The sequence below is a fragment of the Chiloscyllium plagiosum genome, unplaced genomic scaffold (assembly GCF_037043375.1).
Source record: "Chiloscyllium plagiosum isolate Xiang-an unplaced genomic scaffold, Cpla_swu_hap1 HiC_scaffold_28, whole genome shotgun sequence".
In the NCBI taxonomy this organism is placed as follows: domain Eukaryota; kingdom Metazoa; phylum Chordata; class Chondrichthyes; order Orectolobiformes; family Hemiscylliidae; genus Chiloscyllium; species Chiloscyllium plagiosum.
In genome coordinates this window covers 9,619,110-9,641,122 of record NW_028270166.1, presented here as the reverse complement: position 1 = coordinate 9,641,122, position 22,013 = coordinate 9,619,110, and the positions used below count along the sequence as shown (strand labels likewise).

Genomic DNA, 22,013 nt, shown 5'->3' with positions numbered 1-22,013 from the left:
CTGTGGAGCAAATGGGTCTCCTGGCCCAGAGGTGGGCATACTGCCACATTCCTGAAGAAGGGCTTATGCCCGAAACGTCGATTCTCCTGTTCCCTGCATGCTGCCTGACCTGCTGCGCTTTTCCAGCAACACATTTCCAGCTCCATACTGCCACTATGCCACTAGAACCCCTAATGTTAAGTTTTAAATCACATTTGTAAAATATATGCTATGCATAACAATGTTGTGTACATTGACTGATGCCATTTCCATGTATAGAACTTTATTATATAACTTAAATTACATCTCCCATGACATTTGGTTATTTGTTTGAATCTGGGTGCAAGTAATTTAATATTAAAATTTGCAGATTATACCAAACTGGCACTTGGGAATAATACTGAGGATGTAATACAGCCTAAAATGCTGGAAAATATCAGTGCATAGACTGTATAGTTAACTAGCAAATAAACTTTTAAAACAGAAATTTGAGGGAATGTGTTTTGGTAGAGAAAAATATCACGTACATCTTACAAATAAAATTAAACAGCGTAGTGGATCAGAAATGGTATGTGGGTCAGGCTAAGATCGCCCATTTGTGGCCACAGATTACACCATTTGTGAAGAGCAATTTTTATCTTTGCCAGCTTCATCTAAAAACTTGTGCTGGAGGAAATCAGAGCACTAACTTAAATGTGAAAGTATCTAAGCTGCCAGGAAAGCTCGCTAGAAAACAGCGAAGTGAACTGAGCAGGCTGAGGTGAGTAATGATATTTTTGGTAGGATTCTGCCAGTCAGGAGGAACACTATTATTAAAATGTGGCATAGTTGTTAAAATCAGTCAGGGTTTGTATCCCTGTGAACTTTCACTGTTACTTTTACTTCAGTTTGTTTGTGCATTGATCCTGTTTCCCAGCTGACAATTTTCCTCCCAACACTTCAGGAGAAATAAATTTATAGAATGGTTACAGCATGGCAGCAGCCCATTCAGCACAACATAACTGTGCCAGCCCTCTGCCAGCACACCTGTGTTAGTTCCAACCCCAAACAATTATTCCATAATCCTTGTGATTTTGTTTCTCCAGAAACTTCAATAAACTGTTCAGCAAAATTCCACATGATAGTGTGGTTAGTAAGGTTAGATCACATTGGATCCAGCAGGAGCTAGCTAGTTGGATACAAAATTGTCTTGAAGGCAGGAGACAGTGTGCTAGTAGAGGGTTGCATTTTGGATCAGCAGTGTGCCACAAGGATTGGTGCTGAGTCCTTTGCTTTTAGTTATCTATATTCAAATAATTTATATAAGAGATGTGGTTGGTAAGTTTGCAGATGACACTAAAATAGGTGGTGTAGTGGATAGTGAAGAACATTATCTCAGAGTACAATGGGACCTTGATCAGATGGACTAATGGGCTAAGGAGTGGTAGGTGAAGTTTAATTTAGATAAATGTGAGGTGTTGTAATTTGGAAAAGCAGATTAGGGCAGGACTAAGCTCCTGGGGGTTTTTGCCAAGCAAAGAGACCAAGGGTGCAGGTGCATGGTTATTTGAATGTAGGTAGACAGAGTGGTGAAGATAGTGTTTGGCACGCTTGCTTTCATTGCTCAGAACATTGAGTATCGGAGTTGTGGCATCATGTTGCAGGTGTACATTGGTGAGACCACATTTAAAATACTGTATACAATTCTGGTTGCCCTTCTATAAGAAGGATGTTATTAAACTTGAGAGAGTGCAGAAGCAATTTACTAACGTATTGCTGGGAGTGGGGGGATTTCAGTTACAGGTAGAGTTGAATTGGCTGTGGCTTTTCTCTCTGGAGTATTTTGGAGGCTATGGGGTGAATTTGTATAGGTTTATAAAATCATGAAGAGCATGGTCAGGGTGAATAGCCAAGGTGGGAGGGAGTCCAAAAGTGAAGGGCATAGGTTTGAGGTGAGAGAAGAAAGATTTAACAAGGACCTGAGGGGTAATGTTTTCATACAGAGGGTGGTCCCTGCATGGAACCAGCTGGAAGTGGTCAAGGTGGGTACATTTGCAACTTTTAAAAGGCATCTGGATGGGTATTTGAATTGGAAGGGTTTAGAGGGAAAATGACCTAATGCTGGCAAATAGGACTGGGCCAGATTGGGTTGTCTGGTCAGCCTGGATGAGTTGGACCGAAGCGTCTGTTTCCATGCTGTCTGACTCTGACTCTGTAATTGAAAAAAATGGTGTCGTAACTCAAGGCCAATGATGAAAGGTGGTGCTGGTCAGTCTTTTCGCAGAACAATTTTTCTTGTGCCCACCTTTGTAGCAGTTTGCGAAAGTCAAAAGCATTATTTATAACCTGGAACTTAAAGCACATTTGTATGGAAAATTCCTTCCTAAAATGTGTCTAGAATACCAACCAACTGAGCTACATCTTAATTGTGATGTTCTCAATCATTCTTTTAAACTACCTTGTAGAACAATGCTTCCTAAACTTGTACCCAAATTGACCCTGTTTTAATGCCTCAGACTTTGCATGAACTTTGCAAGATAGAAAATTGTGGGCTGAGTTAACATAGGGGTGGTTCTCAGCAGTTGAGCAGGGTGAGGAAGGAAGTTGAACATAGAAGTGTTTGAACAGCAGGTTTTGTTTTCTTAAAATAAAACACCTATCTTTCCACCAGCTCTTTATTTTTCTTGAAGCTATGATCATGCCTCAAAGATATGTCCATGTGGCCACATCCATGAAAAAGAAATTAAGGGATTTGATAGGACTTCATAGATATTCACAGTCAGTCTGAGCTCCACAGCAGCTAATACTGCCTTGTAACTCACAAGCCCAAAATCTCATCTTCAGAGTAATGTTGATAGTTTGGGTGGTCTATTGTAAAAGATAAGCTACTGTCCAGATACATTTACAAATAAGAGAATTCATGAAAGCAAAAAATTTAGGAAAGGCCCCATTGCTCTCAAATTAGCAATTTACAACAGCAAACCTTTGCGAAGTGCACTTCATATACATAAAATGTCCAACATACATGTCTAATGTCCATCTCCACTGATTTGAATTTTAGTTCTTTGAATTTTTTCTAGAAATGGTACTCAATCAGGTACGTTGAATTGGTGAATGTGTGAATCAACCACCAAAAAGGACATTTTTCCTTTTAATGTTCAAAATTTCTATGAAAATAAAGTCACGGCATGTTTATTACTGTCATGGCTATAATGGTTACACTAATGCCAATCAAAATGATTATTTGCAATTGGTTCATTGCTTTACCATAAGTGGAAACAAATGACTTTGCTTGAAGCAGCTAATAAGTGGAGGTTGGAGCTCAATCCCTACTTAAATTGTTATTATACCAATTGTAAATAAACTTGTATGTTGGCTGCTGATAACTGAACTTTCCCTTCCAATATAGCTTCCAAGTCAACTACTTTTTGATTGAAGTTTTTTTGACACCTAACTCATTCCCATCATTTCTTACATTCCAAGTACAAATGTCTTCAATCAGATATCCCCACCATGCTACAGTTTCAAGGTCCAACTGTCAATTTTTTCCCCCCTTCACCCTTACTCAACTTGTCTGCAGCAATGTTCCCTCTAAGAAGTGGGCACGTCTGTTCTGAGAGTCTGTACAAGTGATGCTATTCAGAACATTGACCTCCAGTTCCTTTGAGGTCCACAGCAAAGAATTAAAATTAACAGGAATGCTGCTTGGAAGCCTTTGATGGGTTTGAGTACACTATCTTCAGCAAGTCTCTTAACTGATTCGCTGCAATGGTTTCTCTTCCTGCTGCTGTGCCATTACTTCTGGTGTCACCAAGGATCAATCATCTGCCAGAACACACAGTAATGTCTTTGCAACTTCAAGATTTCATTATGAGCAGTCTCCTGGCTCATCTCCCACATTCTACTCAAAAACCCGAAGTCATCCAAAATTCTACTCCGTGCTTTAATTCTAACAAAGTCCCATTCCCCTATCTACACCCATGTTTGTTGGCTTACATTGGTTCCTAGTCGTGCAGCCTGTTAATTTTAAAATTCTCATTTGTTATCAAATGCCTCCATGGCTTTACCTCTCCTGATTCTCTTTCTCTAATTCCAACATCCTCCAAGATATTTAAAGAATCTCAGAAATGTTGCACCATCAAAGAAGGTTGTTTGGCCCTTTCCATCTAGTTTCACTATCCAAATGAGCATCTACGCTCCTCTAATTATGGCTTCTGTATATTCCCAAGCAATACTGCTCCACCATTGGTGACTATACTTTCAGTTGTTAAACCTTTTCTCAATTCTCTCCATACTGTGATTCTAAACCCCATGCTTCTTTACCTTGTTTTTTCCCTCTAAGATAACTTCTACCTCTTGACCAAGCTTTAGGGAAGCTGACCTTGAATCTTTGTGGCTTAGGATCATGCTTTTTTTTTATTCAGTGATGGGATGTGAGTATTGCTTGCTTGCCAGCATTTGTTGCCTGTCTCTCTAGTCGCCCTTGAGAAGGTGGTAGTGAGCTGCTTTCTTGAACTGCTGCAGTCCACATTCTGTGGGTTGACCCACAATGCCCTTAAAGAAGGAATTCCAGGAATTTGAACTACTGACAGTGAAGGAACGATAATTATATTTCCATGTCTGGATGGTGATTGGTTTGGAGGGGAACGTGCAGATGGTGGTATTCTCATGCATCTGCTGTCCTTGCCCTTCTACATGGATGTAATCGTGTGTTTGTAAGGATGTCAAAGGGTCTTTGGTGAATTTCTGCAGTGTATCTTGTAACTAGCACTCACTGTCGCTACTGAATATCAGTGGTGGAAAAATATGATGCTTGTGGATGTGGTGCCAATTAAGCGTGCTGCTTTGTTCTGGGTGCTGTAAAGCTTCTAGAGTGTTATTGGTGCTGCACTCATCCAGGCAAGTGGGGAGTTTTCCAGCACACTCCAAACTTGTGACTTGTAGATGGTGGACAGGCATCGAGGGGTCAGATGCTGAGTTAGTCGCCACAGTATTCCTAGCTTCTGACCCGCTCTTACTCCCACTCTGTTTTGTGTAGCCAGGTCAGTTGAGTTTCTGGTCAATGGTAACCCCAAGAATGTTGATAGTTGGAAATTTAGTGATGGTAATGCCATCGAATATCAAGGGACAGTGGTTGGATATGGTTTGTTGGCACAAACATTACTTGCCCTTTGTCTGCCCAAGCCTGGATATTGTCCAGATCTCGTTGCATTTCACTGTCTGAGGAGTTGTGAATGGTGCTGAACATTATACAGTTGTCAACAAATATCCATATTGTTGATCTTTATGATGGAAGGAAGGCCGTTGATGAAGCAGCTGAAGATGGCTCACTTCCAATAACCAAAACCTATGTGCCAGGTATGATTGCAACCACCAGAAAGTTTGTCCCCTGATACCCATTAATTCTAGTTTTGCTAGGGCTCCTTGATGCCACACTCAGTTGAATGCAGCGTTGATGTCGAGGGCCATCATTCTCTCTGCACCTCTGGAATTCCGTTCCTTTTTCCACGTTTGAATGAAGTCTGTAATGGTCAGGAGCTAAGTGCCCTGACCTGAGTGCTTCCTCCTTGTTATTCAATATGGAGGAGTACTGCTTCATCAGCCAGCTGAGGTGGTAGATTCTGGATTAGTGATGCTGGAAAAGCACAGCAGTTCAGGCAGCATCCGAGGAGCAGTACAATCGATGTTTCCGGCAAAAGCCCTTCATCAGGAATACAGGCAGAGTGCCTGAAGGGTGGAGAGATAAATGAGAGGAGAGTTATCCTCTCATTTATCTCCCCACCCTTCAGGCACTCTGCCTGTATTCCTGATGAAGGGCTTTAGCCGGAAACGTCGATTGTACTGCTCCTCGGATGTTGCCTGAATTGCTGTGCTTTTCCAGCACCACTAATCCAGAATGTGGTTTCCAGCATCTGCAGTCATTGTTTTTACCTAGCCGAGGTAGTAGAGGCAGGCACGGTAGATTCATTTAAGATGTGTCTGGACAGATGCATGAGTAGGTGGGGAGCAGAGGGATACAGATGCTTAGGAATTGGGCGACAGATTTAGACAGTAGATTTGGATCGGCTCAGGCTTGGAGGGCTGAAGGGCCTGTTCCTGGGCTGTAAATTTTCTTTGTTCTTTGTTCTAACCAAGAGAGGACAATACGTGGTAATCAGCAGGTGGTTTCCTTGCCCATGTTTAACCTAAAGCCAAGAGACTTAGGGGCAACCTTTTCACGCAGATGGTGGTACGTGCATGGAATGAGTTGCCAGAGGAAGTGGTGGAGGTTGGTACAATTGCAACATTTAAGAGGCATTTGAATGGGTATATGAGTAGGAAGGGTTTGGAGGGATATGGGCCAGGTGCTGGCAGGTGGGACTAGATTGGGTTGGAATATCTGGTCGGCATGTATGAATTGGACCGAAGGGTCTGTTTCCACGCTGTACATCTCTATGACTGTATGACTTTGTGGTTCCGGAGTCAATGTTGAGGATTCTAAGGCAACTCCCTCCCGACTATATGCCACTGTGCCACCACCTGTGCTGGTCATGTCCTGCCAGTGGAACAGGACATATCCAGGGATAGTAATGATAGTGTCTGGGACGATTGTCTGTCAGGTATGATACCATGAGTGTGGCTCTGTCAGGCTTTGCTTGACTAGTCTGTGAGACAGCTCTCCCAATTTTGGCACTAGCCCCCAGATGTTAGGACTGTTTCTACCTTTTGTTTTTTCCAGTATTTAGGTCAATGCCAATTGTTCTGTCCATTCATTTCCTCATCGGAGGTTCGTAACGATTGATACAACTAAATTGCTTACTAGGCCATTTCAGAGGGCAGTTGAGAGTCAGCTACATTGCTGTGGGTCTGGAGTCGCATGTTAGACAGAATAGCTGAGGATGGCAGATCTCCTTCACTGAAGGACGTAAGTGAGACTTAGTTTTATATCTTCCTTTAAAGCACTGTTTCAATAAGTTAAAAGCGCTCTATAAATGTTGTGGTAAAGATGTATTCACTTCAAAGACCTATAGCAGACCACACTTAAACTTGAATTTGCAAATTTGCAGCATTCTTTTTGACATAAGCACTTTGCCACCTCAGCAGTACTGTAGCCTGTGTTGAGAGATTGAGAGCAATGCAGTTAGTATCAACCTTAGCACAGCATTGGCACTCTTATCTGAGTAGGAAGACTATCGACTCTGCCATAGCCATATGGCTGTGGAAAAGGCCACTCAACACAATTCACCAAACCTATATTTTATTAGGCTTTAGGCTCTCCATAAAAGAAATCCAATCTGTTTTACCTCCTCATTTCTAGCTGTACCACTGCACATTTAACCTCCTCAGAACTCATAAAAATACTTGGAAATCGTCCATCATCTTTGCTTCTACCACCCTTGTAGACGGTGAGTTCCAGATCATTGCCGCTCACTACTTAAAGTTGCTCATATCCCCCAAACATTGTCCAAATACTTCACACTATATCCCCTAATCCTTGCATTATTAGCTAAAGGAAACAGTTTTTCTTTGTCCAGCTTTGTTGAGCCCATCATAACACAACATTTCTCTGTTCTGAGGGATATGGTCTCTCCAGCTTGACCAGCTAAAATCTGTTACCTTTGGGATCATTCTGGTGAATGTCTTCTGCACTCTTTTGAGGAGTTCCACAGACTTCCCAAAATGTGGTAGCCAAAGCTGGACGCAGTGGTCTAGTGTAAGGATTCTGTATTCTTATTTTTGTACTTTTTATAAAATTGAGAACTGAAATGAGAACTTTTTTAGAAGTCTGTGTTTTGCAGGGTGCTGCATGTTTAGAAAAGCAAGTAATTTGATACCCATGACAAACATCCTAAATAGCTCCTTGAACAAGTGATAATTGAAGTAGATGCAAACGAAGGGAACATTTCTATATTTAGATGAAACTCTGGCAACAAGAAATTGATTAATCAATGGACTAGTGACCAGTTATTGATGAAAAAGACCTTTTGCTTACTAACACCCGTGTGATTGGTTGTTAGGTAACTAAACAGCTTGGAGCTGGGGACAAGTTACAGAGAAGGGCTTTGATCTCCAGCTCATGCACTATGTTCTCTACAGTTAAAACTTACTTTACATCTGAAGAAATCCAGTTAATTTCCACAAGTGGCTCCTTGTGATTGTTTTTATTTACTAGTAGGACATAGCCTGGCTAGCTGGCCAGCATTTACTGCCTGTCCCTAGTAACCCTTGATATGGTGACTGCTTAATAGAGCAGTATCGGATCTGAACTTGATTCTCGCCTAACCTGACATTCTCACAGGCATGCTTTCTTGGGATCAGTTGTCATCAGGGGAATAGGCAGTAGTTGATTTACTTTCTTCCCAGAACCATGCAAAAGACAGGTAATACGTTTAGTTTATTTTGTAATTGCCTCTGGCTGAGATCAGCTAATATCTGTTCCCTTTTAAAATGAAAATGTAATGAAAACATCTGGGTCCCTTTGGGATTTTGTTAAAAAAACATGTTTACTGAATTACTATAATATCAGTATGCACTTTTAAGTGCTGACCTAGATTTGTGTGTTTAGTACATTTCGCTAAGTCACGTGAACTTTGTTTTTATTGGCAAGAATTATTCCATAACACTTTTGGATATCATTTAAAATCTGTCCATGCATTTAACAAGTGTGCAGGTTAAAGCATTTATGTGTAGCTACAGTTTTTTCCTTCTCAGAAAACAATATGGGCATATTTTTATGTAACTTATTTAATGCATATCACTTGTTTATTTAAAGCAAGTCACTTTAAAAACCTAGCTTATCCTATTCATTCACCAAAAAAAGGTATGATATTTTGATTAAATGTAGGACAACAAAAAATCTATTTAATCTTAAGAAAGATTGAGGCAAGGATGCTGTGTCCCTGATAGGTTCTGTGTTAACTCATCCTAGCTGCAGTAGAATTCACTTCGTCTGAGCGCCACAGGAAAAATATTAGTTAAATTTCTGCCATACGGCCCTGTGAGAGCTTGGATTTGAACTCTAAAGATGCCCATGAAAGAAGAAAACATTGTAGGGATATGGTAAAGGGCAGGGAGTCAGGTAAATTACATTTCTCTACTAATGAGCCAGCACAGGAATGTTGGGCAGATTGGAATCTTTCAGTCCAATATGATTACTTATTGAATCAGTTGTCACTGTAGTTGCAGTGCACAAATACGTCACTTGGCCAGAAAATCCATAAGACCATCAGATGTAGGAGAAAAATTCGGCCATTTGGTCGATTGAGTTTGCTCCATCATTCAGTCATGGCAGATATGTTTCTCAACCCTGTCTTCTAACCCTTCAACCCCATAACTATTCAAAAACCTGCCTTCCTCTGTCTCAAACACACTCAACACCAACAACTGCCAATCTCCAGGCACCATTGTACAACTTATCCACTTAATTCTTGACCACAATGTCTTCACCTTTGGCAGCCAATTCTTTATCCAGACACATGGAACAGCCATGGGGACCAAATTTGCACCCTAATATGCCAACATTTTCATGTTCAAACAATAATTCTTTGCTGCACAGGACCACTGACCAATACTATACACTGGATACATTGACGACATTTTCTTCTTCGAGACACATGGTGAGGAGTCACTGAAACAACCACACACGATATCAACAAGTTTCATCCCACCATCAGACTTGCCATGGACGACTCCTCAGAATCAGTCTCATTCCTGGACACATGCATCTCCATCAAGGACAGGCACCTCACTCTAACGCAAACCCAAAGATAATTTTATGATGCTGCACTTCTCTAGCTTCCACCCTAAACATACTAAAATAGCCATCCCCTACGGACAAGCCCTACTCATACACAGAATCTGCTCAGAGGAGGAGGAACAGGACAGACACCTGAAAGTGCCAAAGGCCACCCTCATAAGAACAGCATACATTGATCGTCAGTTCTGACCTGCCACAGCGAGAAACTGTAATAACATCCTCTGGAGACAGACACAGGATATGACCAATAGGGTACTCTTCGTCTTCCAGTACTTCCCGGGAATGCTGAAGCAACACCATGTTCTTCTTAGCCTGCAACACATTATCAGTGAGGATGAGCACCTCGCCAAGATCTTCCCTATGGCTCCACTTCTTATCTTAAAACAACCGGCAAACCTTAAACAAACCATTGTTTGCGGCAAACTGCCCAACCATCAGGACAACATCGACCACAACAACCCTGTCATGGCAACCACTGCAAGACATGCCAGAGTGTCGACATGGATACCACCGTTACATGTGGGGACACCACCCACCACGTGTGCGGCAGGTATTTGTGAGTTGGCCAATGTTACCTATCTTATATGCTGCAGGCAAGAATGTCCCCAAGGCGTGGTATATTGGCAAGACCAAGCAGATGCTATGACAACACATGAATGTACACTATGCAACAATTGCCAGACAGGGATGTTCTTTCCCAGTTGGTGAACACTTCAGCAGTCAAGGACATTCTGCCTCGGATCTTCGGGTGACCGTTCTCCAAGGCAGACTTCAGGATATGCAACAACACAATCACCAAGCAGAGACTTATAGCCAAGTTCGGTCCCCATGAAGACCGCCTCAACTAGGATTTTGGGTTCATGTCACACTACAGGTGACCCCACTACACTATACACTCACACAAACTCTCACCCAAATACGCATACACACACACTCCTACACACAATCACACTCTCACAGACCCTCTCTCATACACATGTTCCCTCTCAGGTATACACACACTCACAGGCACAAACTCTCAAAGGCATGTACTCTGTCTCTCGCTCTATCCAGCATGCCCGTGTGCACACTCTGTCTTTCTACATGTGCGCATGCACTGTCTCTCTCTGTCTGTCTCTCGCGCACATACGTATAACTTTAATGGGGTGAATTTGCATTTGCATCTACATTCTTTTTTGTTCAAAAAGTACACAATCTGTCAGCTGTCAGTCCGTGTAATGTTTTATAAATTCCTACATTGGAAATAGATCCAGTCTGACTCAAAGTTGGGATACAGACAGACTCTAACCTCACACCTTTAATGTATTGTCTGAGTTGAGATGTCACTTTTTTTTATATAAAACCTTAAGTTATCTTGGGACTGTGACTTGAAAGAAGTTCTGTGATTTACATATTAATCAATTGAAACCTGCATCCCCATTCTAAGTGATTAAAGACTTAACAGCCATCTAGGTTTGTTCAATATGTCGCATCAGTTGTATGACACTTAGAATTTATAGTAAAAGATCAATGTCCTATGATTCTGCCCCATTAGCTGCCTGACAATGGAGCAGCACTCCAAAAGCTGTACTTCCAAATAAATCTGTTGGACTTTAATCTGGTGTTGTGAGATTTTTTACCTTCAAATATATTCAATGACTTGGTCTGTACAGCCTTCTGTAGCAGTGAGTTTTATCAATTCACCATCCTCTGGCTGAGGAAATTCTTCCTCATCTCAGTTCTAAAGTGTTGCCCTTTCACTCTGAGGCTATGCCCTTGGGGTCTAGTCTCTCCTATTAGTGGAAGCACCATCTCCACATCCCCTGTACCCAGTGTGACAATACGATGGCTTTAAGAGATGTATTTTGTTCTTTGTTTTGAAGAGAGGTTTTAAGACCGGTGATGAGATGTCTATTTGAATCTGATAAAGTAAATAGCTTGTGAGGCCTTGTGTTTTTTTAAAAAGTGGAACAATAGAAGCAGCCTGAGTGGGTGTGGTCAAGCTCCCCCAGAGCCAGGATTTTCAGTTTTAATTTTTCAGTAGCAGTTGCTAGATGTGGAAGCTATTTTTTTATTCTGTTATAGCTAAAGTCTATGTGTTTATGGGATGTTGTTATATTGGAACAGTTAATTTAGTAGTTAACTAATCTATTATTCTGTTACATTTTCCAATAGAATTAAGTTATTCAAATTTCTTCTTTCGTTGTCTTTTAAGTAAAGTATGTTTTGAATAAAGTATGTTTTGCGTCAAGACTGATAGTTTGACCCATGGAATTTTAAAAAGAATTCAATTATGAGATGAGTGCATTGCTGGCTAGGCCAGCATTTATTGGCCATCCCTAATTGCTCAGAGGGCAGTTAACAGCCAACCACATTCCTGTGGGTATGGAGTCACATGTAGACCAGACAAGGGAGGGAGGCAGTTTCCTTCCGTAAAGGACATTAGTGAACCGGATGAGTTTTTCCAACAATCGAAAATGGATTAATGGAGCAGTACACTTCTATTGAATTCACATTCCACCTTCTACCATGGTGGGATTCAAACCTGGGTCCCTAGAACACGATGTGGGTGTCTGGATTAACAGTCCAGCAAACTAGGCTATTGCCTTCCCTTGTATCCGGAATGCAATACCTGGCACTTGCCTTTTAAAATAAGAAAATGTTAGGGTCTAGGCTATCATCTTAACATATTTTATGGGTGTTTGGTCTGGTCCAGAACACCAGGCCTTTTGGTATTCTGTAAGTTTCAATGAGATCTCTCCTAATCCTTCTTAGCTCTATCGAGTACCAGCCCAGAGTGCTTGTTTGACAAGCCCTTCATCTATCAGATCATTCTTGTAAACCTCCTTTGGATCCCCTCCAAAGCTAGCATATCCTTCCCTAAATGTGTGACCTAAAGCTATGCTCAATATTCCAAATGATGCTGACATTACATTTGCCTTCCTAACTGCCAACTGACCCTGCATGTTAACCTGAAGAATATTCTGAAATGGGTCTCCTAACTCCCTTTTGTGCTTCAGACTTTTGAAACTTTTCCCAATTTAGAAAATGTACACCTCTATTCTTCCTACCAATTCCTACAAAGCATAACCTCACATTTTCCCACATTGTATTCCATCATCTACTACTTTGCCCCCTCTCCTAGCTTGCCCAAGTCCTTCTGCAGCCTCCCTGCCTCCTCAACACTACCTGTCCTTTCTCTTATCTTTGTGTCACTTGCGAACTTAGCAACAATGTCCTCAGTTCTTTCATTGAGATTATTAATATATAATGTGAATAGTTGTGATCTCAGCACTGACCCCTGCGGAACTGCATTAGTTGCTGGCTGACATACTGAGGAAGAATCCTTTATCCTTCCTTTCTGCCAGCCAGCCAATCCTCTATCCATGCCAGTATCTTTCCCTGAACACCACTGGCCCTTATCTTGTTTAACAGCCTCTTGTGCAACATCTTTTCAAAGGCCTTCTGGGACCCCAAACAGATTACTTCCACTGGCTTTCATTATCTCCTGACAAAGATTTTAACAGATTTGTCAAGCATGACCTCTTCTTGTTGAAGCCATGCTGACTTAGCCCTATTTCACTGTGCACTTGCAAGTACTCCACAATTTCATCCTTAATAATGGACTGTAAAATCTTAGCAACAACTGAGGTCAGGCTAACTGGCCTATAATTTCCTTTCTTCTGCCTACCTCCCTTTGTAAACCGGGGTGTTATTTTATCCATTTTCCAGTACTCTAGGACTCCGTTTGATTCCAGTGATTCCTGAACGATCAGCAACAATTCCTCCACAATCTTGTCACTTATTTCAGAACTTTGGGTCTAGTCCATCTGCTTCTGATTTATCCATCTTCAGACCTTTCATTTTGTCACCATCACCACCACTTTAGTGATAGCCACTACACTCACCTCTGCCTGACTATCTTGAAACTTTGGTATGCTATTAGCAACTTCCACCGTGAAGACTGATGCAAAGTACCATAGGATGTCCAGCGATTGCTTCAGCATCTATGCTGCTTGAAGAAAGTAAAATATAATTGGAAACCCAAAACTTTGAATTTCAACAGCTATTCAGCTGATGCTTTTTACAAGTACTCAAAGTGAGACCATTGTCAAGATCTCTTCTGACACATTTCTTCAAGCAAAATCACATTGCAAACTGAATTGTAGATTAATGCACCCAATACATATGTTTTAAAATTCAAGGCAGTTCTACTGTTCTTTTTCCTCCTTGATTTTGGAACATCTTGGAACAACTGAGATTGCCTGAGTAACAGAAGTATCATTATGACTGTTCAGTGTGTAAGCTATTTGTGATGCGTATTTAAGCATAAGGTATAATAATATGTAGGTCTAATTTACTGTGGTGTGAATGTTGCTTAAAATGAATAGACCAGACTGGGAAGGGATGGCACACTGTTGGGTACCTTGAAGAGATATAGTTGAGTGGAGTTGGTAGGTTGGTGGGTCAGTTTAATGTTATTCAAGAGTTAGGCGAGGTTTTTAATTGTTTATCTCTTCCTGAGTAATTATTTACTTAACTGTCACAGAATCTTCCAAATTTTTATTCAAATAGATAGTTTGGCAGGTTCCAGGTATGGAGGAATAGCCCAGTGGAATCTTAAATTTCCCAGGCAATTCCTTCTGATTCTGCTGCCAGAAATTACATGACACCAGTTTATAGTCCAGCAGGTTTATTTGAAATCACAAACTTTTGGAGCATAGCCACTTCGTCAGGTGAAGTGAGCAAGAAGCACAGAAATAAAAGAATGATTAGAGTAAGATTAGGGCCAGTCAAGGACGATAGTGGGACGTTGTACGTGGAGGTCCATGGAGATTGGAGAGACGTTAAATGAATATTTTTCGTCAGTATTTACATAGGAAAAGACAATCTTGTTGAGCAGAATACTGAGATAAAGGTTATTAGACTAGATGGGATTGAGATTCATGATGAGGTGATCGCAATTCTGGAAAGTGTGAAAATAGATAGGTCCCCTGTGCCGGATGGGATTTATCCTAGGATTCTCTGGGAAGCCAGGGAGGAGATTGCAGAGCCTTTGGCTTTGATCTTTATGTTGTCATTGTCTGCAGGAATAATGCAAATGTTGTCCCCTTATTCAGGAAGGGGAGTCGAGACAACACTGGTAATTATAGACCAGTGAGCCTTACTTCGGTTGTGGGTAAAGTATTGGAAAGGATTATAAGAGACAGGATTTATAATCATCTAGAAAGGAATAATTTGATTAGGGATAGTCAACACTGTTTTGTGAAAGGTGGGTCGTGCCTCTCAAACCTTAGAGTTCTTTGAGAAGGTGACCAAACAAGTGGATGAGGATAAAGCAGTTGGTGTGGCATATATGGATTTAAATAAAGTGTTTGATAAGGTTCCCCACGGTAGGCTATTGCAGAAAATACGGAGGCACGGGATTGAGGGTAATATAGCGGTTTGGATCAGAAATTGGCTAGTTGTAGGAAGACAGTGATGATTGTTGGGAAATGTTCACCCTGGAGCTAAGTTACTAATGGTGTACCACAAGGGTCTGTTTTGGGGCCACTGCTGTTTGTCATTTTTATAAATGACCTAGATGAGGGCATAGAAGGATGAGTTAGTAAATTTGTGGATGACACTAAGGTTGGAGTTGTGGACAGTGCAGAAGGATGTTGCAGGTTACAGAAGTCCATAGATAAGATGCAGAGCTGGGCTGAGAGATGGCAAATAGAGTTTAATGCAGAAAAGTGAAAGGTGAGTCACTTTGGAAGCAGTAACAAGAATGCTACAGAGTACTGGGCTAATGGTAAGATTCTTGGTAGTGTGGATGAGCAGAGAGATCTCTGTGTCCATGTGCATAGATCCCTGAAAGATGCTACCCAGGTTGATAGGGTTGTTAAGAAGGCGTATGGTGTGTAGTTTTTATTGGTCGGGGGATTGAATTTCGGAGCCATGAGGTCATGTTGCAGCTGTACAAAACTCTGGTGTGGCTGCACTTGGAGTAATGGTTCTGGTTGCTGCACTATAGGAAGGATGTGGAAGCGTTGGAACGGGTTCAGAAGAGATTTACCAGGATGTTGCCTGGTATGGAGGGAAGGTCTTTTGAGGAAAGGCTGAGGGACTTGAGACTGTTTTCATTAGAAAAAAGAAGGTTGAGAGGTGTCTTAATAGAGACATATAAGATGATCAGAGGATTAGATAGAGCCAGTGAGAGCCTTTTTCCTCTGATGGTGATGGCTAGCACAAGGGGACATAGCTTTAAATTGAGTGGTGACAGATATAGGACAGATGTCAGAGGTAGGTTCTTTATTCAGAGAGTAGTAAAGGTGTGAAATGCTCTGCCTGCAACAGTAGTGGACTCTCCATCATTAAAGGGATTTAAATGGTCATTGGATAAACATATGGATGAGAATGGAATAGTGTAGGTGAGATGGGCTTCAAGTTGGTTTTGCAGGTTGACGTAACGTCGAGGACTAAAGGGCCTGTACTGCATTGTAATGTTCTTTAGCACATAGAATAAAGGAGAACTCTAAAGCTTTCTATGGGTATGTGAGGAATAAAAGGATGATTAGGGTAGGAATAAGGCCAGTCAAAGACAGAAGTGGGAAGTTGAGTGTGGACCCTGTAGAGATCGGAGAGGTGCTAAATGAACATTTCTCATCGTTGTTTACTCAGGAAAAGGAGAATATTGTAGAGGAGAAAGATGAGGTACAAGATATTAGACTAGAAAGGATTGAGGTTAGTTACGCACTGGTGTTATCAATTCTAGGAGTGAATGTAGACAAGTCCCCTGGGCCGGATGGGATTTATCCGAGGATTCTCTGGGAAGCTAGGGAGGAGATAGCAGAGCCCTTTGGCTTTGATATTTGAGTCATCATTGTCTATGGGTTTAATACCTTAGGACTGGAGGATTGCAAATGTGCCCTTGTTCAAGAAGGGCAGCAGAAATGACCCAGGTAATTATAGACCAGTGAGCCTGACTACTGTTGTAGGAAAGGGTTTGGAAATGTTTATTAGAGATAAGATTTATAATCATCTAGCAAGCAACAATTTGATTTCAGATAGTCAACATGTTTCGTCAAGGGCAGGTCGTGTCTCACAAACCTCATTGAGTTTTTTGAGGTGACCAAGCATGTAGATGAGGATAGGGCAGTTGACGTGGTATACTTGGACTTCAGTAAAGCCTTTGATAAGGTCCCCATGGTAGGCTGATGGAGAAAATGCAGAGACATGGAATTGAGGGTGATTTAGCAGTTTGGATTAGAAACTGGCTTTCTAGAAGAAGGCAGCAAGTGGTGGTTGATGGGAAATATTCAGTCTGGTTACTAGTGGTGTGCCACAAAGATCTGTTTTGGGACCACTGTTGTTTGTCATTTTTATAAATGACTTAGACGCAGGCATAGGTGGATGGATTAGTAAATTTGCAGACGACTCTAAAGTCGCTGGAATAATAGACAGTTTGGAAGAATGCTACAGGGGGAATTGGATAACCTGCAGAATTGGGCTGAGAGGTGGCAAATGGAGTTCAATGCAGCTAAATGTAAGGTGATGCACTTTGGGAAGAAGTACAGGATGGCAGAGTACTTGGTCAATGGAAAAATTCTTGGTAGTGTGGGTGTGCAGAGGGATCTTGGAGTCCATGTGCATAGATCCCTGAAAGTTGCCACCCAGCTGGATAGTGCTGTTAAAAAGCCATACGGTGTGTTCGGTTTTATTGGTAGAAGGGTTGAGTTCTGGAACTGCAATATCATGCTGCAACTATACAAAACGCTGTTGCGGCCACACTTGGAATATTATGTACAGTTCTGGTCGACCCATTGCAAAAAGGATGTGGAAGCATTGGAAAAGGTGCAGAGGAGATTTACCAGGATGTTGCCCGGTCTGGAGGGAAGGTCTTATGAGGAAAGGCTGAGAGACTTGGGTCTTTTCGCATTGCATAGAAGAAGGCTAAGAGGGGATTTGATAGAGACATACAAGATGATCAGAGGATTAGATAGGGTAGACAGAGAAAGACTTTTTCCTAGGATGATGACGTCAGCTTGTATGAGAGGGCATAACTACAAATTGAGGAGTGATAGATTTAAGACTGAAGTCAGAGGCAAGTTCTTCACACAGAGAATGGCAGGAGCGTGGAATGCCCTGCCTGCTAAGGTAGTCAACTCAGCCACATTAGTGAGATTTAAACAATCCTTAGATAAACTCATGGATGATTTTGGGATAGTGTAGGGGACGAACTGAGAAAAGTCCACAGGTCGGCGCAACATTGAGAGCCGAAGGGCCTGTTCTGCGCTGTATTGTTCTATGTTCTTGTTCACGCCAAACTTATGGGCAGAGAGATCAAAAGATCATACAAATGTTGAATAAAAAGACTCTACAGGTGACCAAGGGTGTAGCCAGTGAAAGTAAAGTGTCAACAGCTGAATAACAAGCCTAGGGATGACCTATAATCTGGTTAAATGAGGCAGGGAGATAATAATAAAAAATTAAGGTGGAGCTGGAGACAAACCATATGACTGAATAACATGGAACAAAAACAGAAGCTGCTGGAAAAGTCCAGCAGGTCCAGCAATATCTGTGAAGAAAAGCAGGCGGAAGGGTCACTGGACCCGAAATGTTAACGTTAACTCTGATTTTTCTTCACCAATGCAGCCAGACCCGCTGAGCACCCCTCCCCAGCAATCCCTGCCGTTGCTCCTGATTTATAGCATCCACAGTTCTTTCAGTTTTTATTCGACTGGAATAACATGATGGGTAGAAGAGTTGTATGCTGAGGTTCTAACCAAAGTAATAAGTAATCCGAAACTGTACAAACTAATTAAGATGGAGAGATCATAATTTATCATGGTGATGGTGTCAAAATGGGGCATAAGGAAGATTTTGCAGACAATGACCATCTCCAACAGAATCTGGTCATCATCCATTAATGTTTAGGCATCACCATTGCTGAATCTCTCCTATCAGCATCCTGGGATATTGGGCCAGCCATATAAATACAATGGCTGTCGAGTAAGCCAGAAGCTAGGAGTTCATTGGCATGTAATTCGCCATCTGTCTCCCCAGTGCTCCCACCATCTATAGGTGCGAGTCAGAAGTGGAATCAAATATTCTCTACTTGCTTGGATGAGTGTACCTTCAACAAAACTGAAGCAGCTTAATGTCTTCCAGGGCAAAGCATCTGCTTGATTCACACACCAACCACAATTTTAAAGGGTTACTTGCTTCACCACCAGCATATAGTGGTAGCAGTGAGCACCATCTACAAGATACATTGTACAAAGAACAAAGAAAATTTACAGCCCAGGAACAGGCCCTTCTGCCCTTCAAGCCTGAGCCGATTCAAATCCTACTGTCAGAACGTTCCTTAGCTGTGTCATAGTTCTAACATGCTTCAAGGCTGATACCATCGTCCCTGTGCCAAAGAAATCCTCAGTGTCCTGCCTCAATGACTACTGCCCTATTGTGCTAATACCTATCATCATGAAGTGTTACGAGAGGCTCATGATGAGGCATATTAAGATCCTGCTGCCCCCCTCAGTGGACACCCTGTAGTTTGCGTATTAACCCAACCGCTCAACAGATGATGCCATTTCTACCACCCTCCATCTGGCCCTCACCAACTTGGACAAAAAGGTCACCTGTCAAATTACTGTTCATAGACTTCAGTTCTGAATTCAACACTATCATTCCTCAGTACCTAATTGGAAAGTTGAGTCTACCGGGCCTGAATACTTCCCTGCTCTTCCCCCCCCCCCCCCCCCCCCGAGCTGTGCTCTCAGTCCACCGCTGTTCACCCTGCTGACATACAACTGTGCAGCAGCTCACAGCTCGAATCATATCATTAAGTTCGCTGATGCCATGACTGTAGTGGATCTCATTAGCAGGAACAATGAGTCAGCGTACAGAGAGGAGGTGCATCAGCTAATGGATTGGTGCAGAGCCAACAACCTGTCTCTGAACATGGACAAAACGAAGGAGATGGTTGTTGACTTCAGGAGGGCTTGGAGCAACTACTGTCCGTTGGACATCAACAGCTCCGCTGTGGAGTTCATAAAGAGCATCAAATTTATTAGCTTCCACCTGGCAGAGAATCTTACCTGTTCCCTCAACACCAGCTCCATAGCCAAGGAAGCCCAGCAGTGTCTCTACTTTTTGCACAGGTTGAGGAAAGCCCAACTCCCAACCCCCTCCATCCTCACCATATTCTACAAAGGGTTCATTGAGAGTACCCTGAGCAGCTCCATCTATGCCTGGTTTGGGGATTGCACTGTCTCTGATTGTAAGACCCTACAACGGATAGTGAGGACAGCTGAGAAGATCATCGAGGTCTCTCTTCCCTCCATTACAGACATTTTACACCACGCTGCATCCGCAAGGCTAACAGCATTGTGGATGACCCCACACATCCCTCATTCAAACTCTTGTCTCTCATGCCATCTAGCAGAAGATACAAGAGCATTCAGTCTCTCATGGCAAGACTGCAACAATTTATTCCCCCAAGCCATCAGACTCCTTAACACTGTAAGATCACAATATTCCATCTGCAATTCTTTACATGACTTTTTGAATTGTTGCTAAAACATTGGTTTATTAATGATCATTCATTTATTAGAGTGTAATTTGTTCACCACTGTTCTTGTTTTGTCAGGAATTACTGTGCTATTTTGCACTTTTCTTATGCACTTTATGCTGTCCTATTTATGTACTCTCGTGTAATTTGTGCTGTCCATGTAGCACCTTGGTCCTGGAGAAATGCAGTCTCATTCTTTACTGTATCAGTTCTACATGGTAGAAATGACAAATAAAGCTATTCTTGATTCAAAGCTCCTTCAACAGCACCTTCCAAACCTGTGATTTCTACCAGCCAATGAATGTATGGGATCACCTCTGCCTACACATTTCCCTCCAAGTTTCTCACTATCCTTACTTGGAGCTATATCACCATTCCTTTGTTGTGACTGGGTCAAGATCTTGAAGCTCCCTTCTTAGCAGCAATGTGAATGTTTCTACATCCCAAAGACAGCAGTGGTTCAAGAGGAAGCTCACTACTATCTGCTCCAAGGCAATAAATGCTGACCTAACTAGTGGCCCCCAAATCTCATGAATGAATAAAATAAAATGTGATGTCTCATTACAGTTTTAGGTCTACCAGCTGGCAAGTGAGTTCAAGAGAACTGGTAATCACAAATGCCCCGATACTAGTGCTATAAAGTTGCCTGGAAGATCATAATTTGCACAACAATGCCCTTCAGACTGTGGGTTCAGCTGAGTTGGACTGTTGTCACTACATGGCACTCTATTATTAACACTTAGAGTCATAGATTCATATAGCACACAGATTCATATCAGACCTTTTGGTCCAACTTGACCAGACAGCCCAATCTGACCTCGTCACATTTGCTAGCATTTGACCTATATCTGTCTAAACCCTTCCTATTTAAATACCCATCTCAATGCCTTTTAAATGTTGTAATTGTATCCGCCTTCACTTCCTCTGGCAGCTCGTTCCATACACACACCGTCATCTGCATGAAAAAGTAGTCCCTTGGGTCCCTTTTAAATATTTTCCCTCTCACCTGAAATCTGTGCCCTCTAGATTTAGACGACTCCACCCTAGGAAAAAGACCTTGGCTATTCACCCTATCCATGCCCCACATGATTTTATAAACCTCTATAAGGTCATCGCTCAGCCAATGGATGTTATTTAGAATGGAGATAAGGAGAAATGTCTTCAGCCAGGGAGTGGTGAATCTTTGGAATTCATTGCCACAGAAGGATGTGGAGGCAAGGTCATTAAGTATATTTAAGACTGAGATAGATAGGTTGTTGAGGATCAAGGGTTACAAGGAGAAAGCAGGAGAATGGGGTTGAGAAACTTATCAGCCATGATTGAATGGCGGAGCAGACTCGATGGGCTGAATGCTCTAATTTCAGCTCCTATGTCTTATGGTCAGCCTCCATTCCAGGGAATAAAGCCCCAGCCTCTCCATGTTTCTGAAACAGTCCAGTCCTGGCAACATTCTTGTAAATCTTTTCTGCACCCTCTTAACATTAACAACATCTCTCTTATGGAAGGGTGACCAGAATTGTACGCAGTACTTCAAATGTGGCCTCACCCTGTATAGTTTCCTGGCTTTACCTTACAGCCTTTCATAAGTAATGGCACCACATTAGCTAACCTCCAGTCTTCCAGCATCTCGCCCATGTCTGTCAATGATACAAATATCTCAGCAAGGGGCCCAACAATCTCTTCCCTAACTTCCCACAAAGTTGTGGAAAACACTTGATAAGTGCTAGCCCTTAAAATATCCTGTTACTTTACTCCAATGTTCGGATATACTTTAGAGACAATAAA

General features: G+C 42.0%; 1 protein-coding gene across 6 annotated transcripts in view; it reads left to right on the top strand.

The window, feature by feature from the left end:
* LOC122565424 (guanine nucleotide-binding protein G(I)/G(S)/G(O) subunit gamma-7-like) overlaps window positions 1–22,013 on the top strand; it is a 189,134-nt gene that overhangs the window by 149,690 nt on the left and 17,431 nt on the right. The window contains exon 1 of one of the 6 annotated variants that reach the window (XM_087975985.1): window positions 8,294–8,318. The exons of the other annotated variants lie outside the window; for them this stretch is intronic. The gene's annotated coding sequence lies outside the window, so the exon portion shown is untranslated. Of the gene's footprint in view, window positions 1–8,293; window positions 8,319–22,013 lie in introns of those variants that run through there. 6 annotated transcript variants of the gene reach the window in all.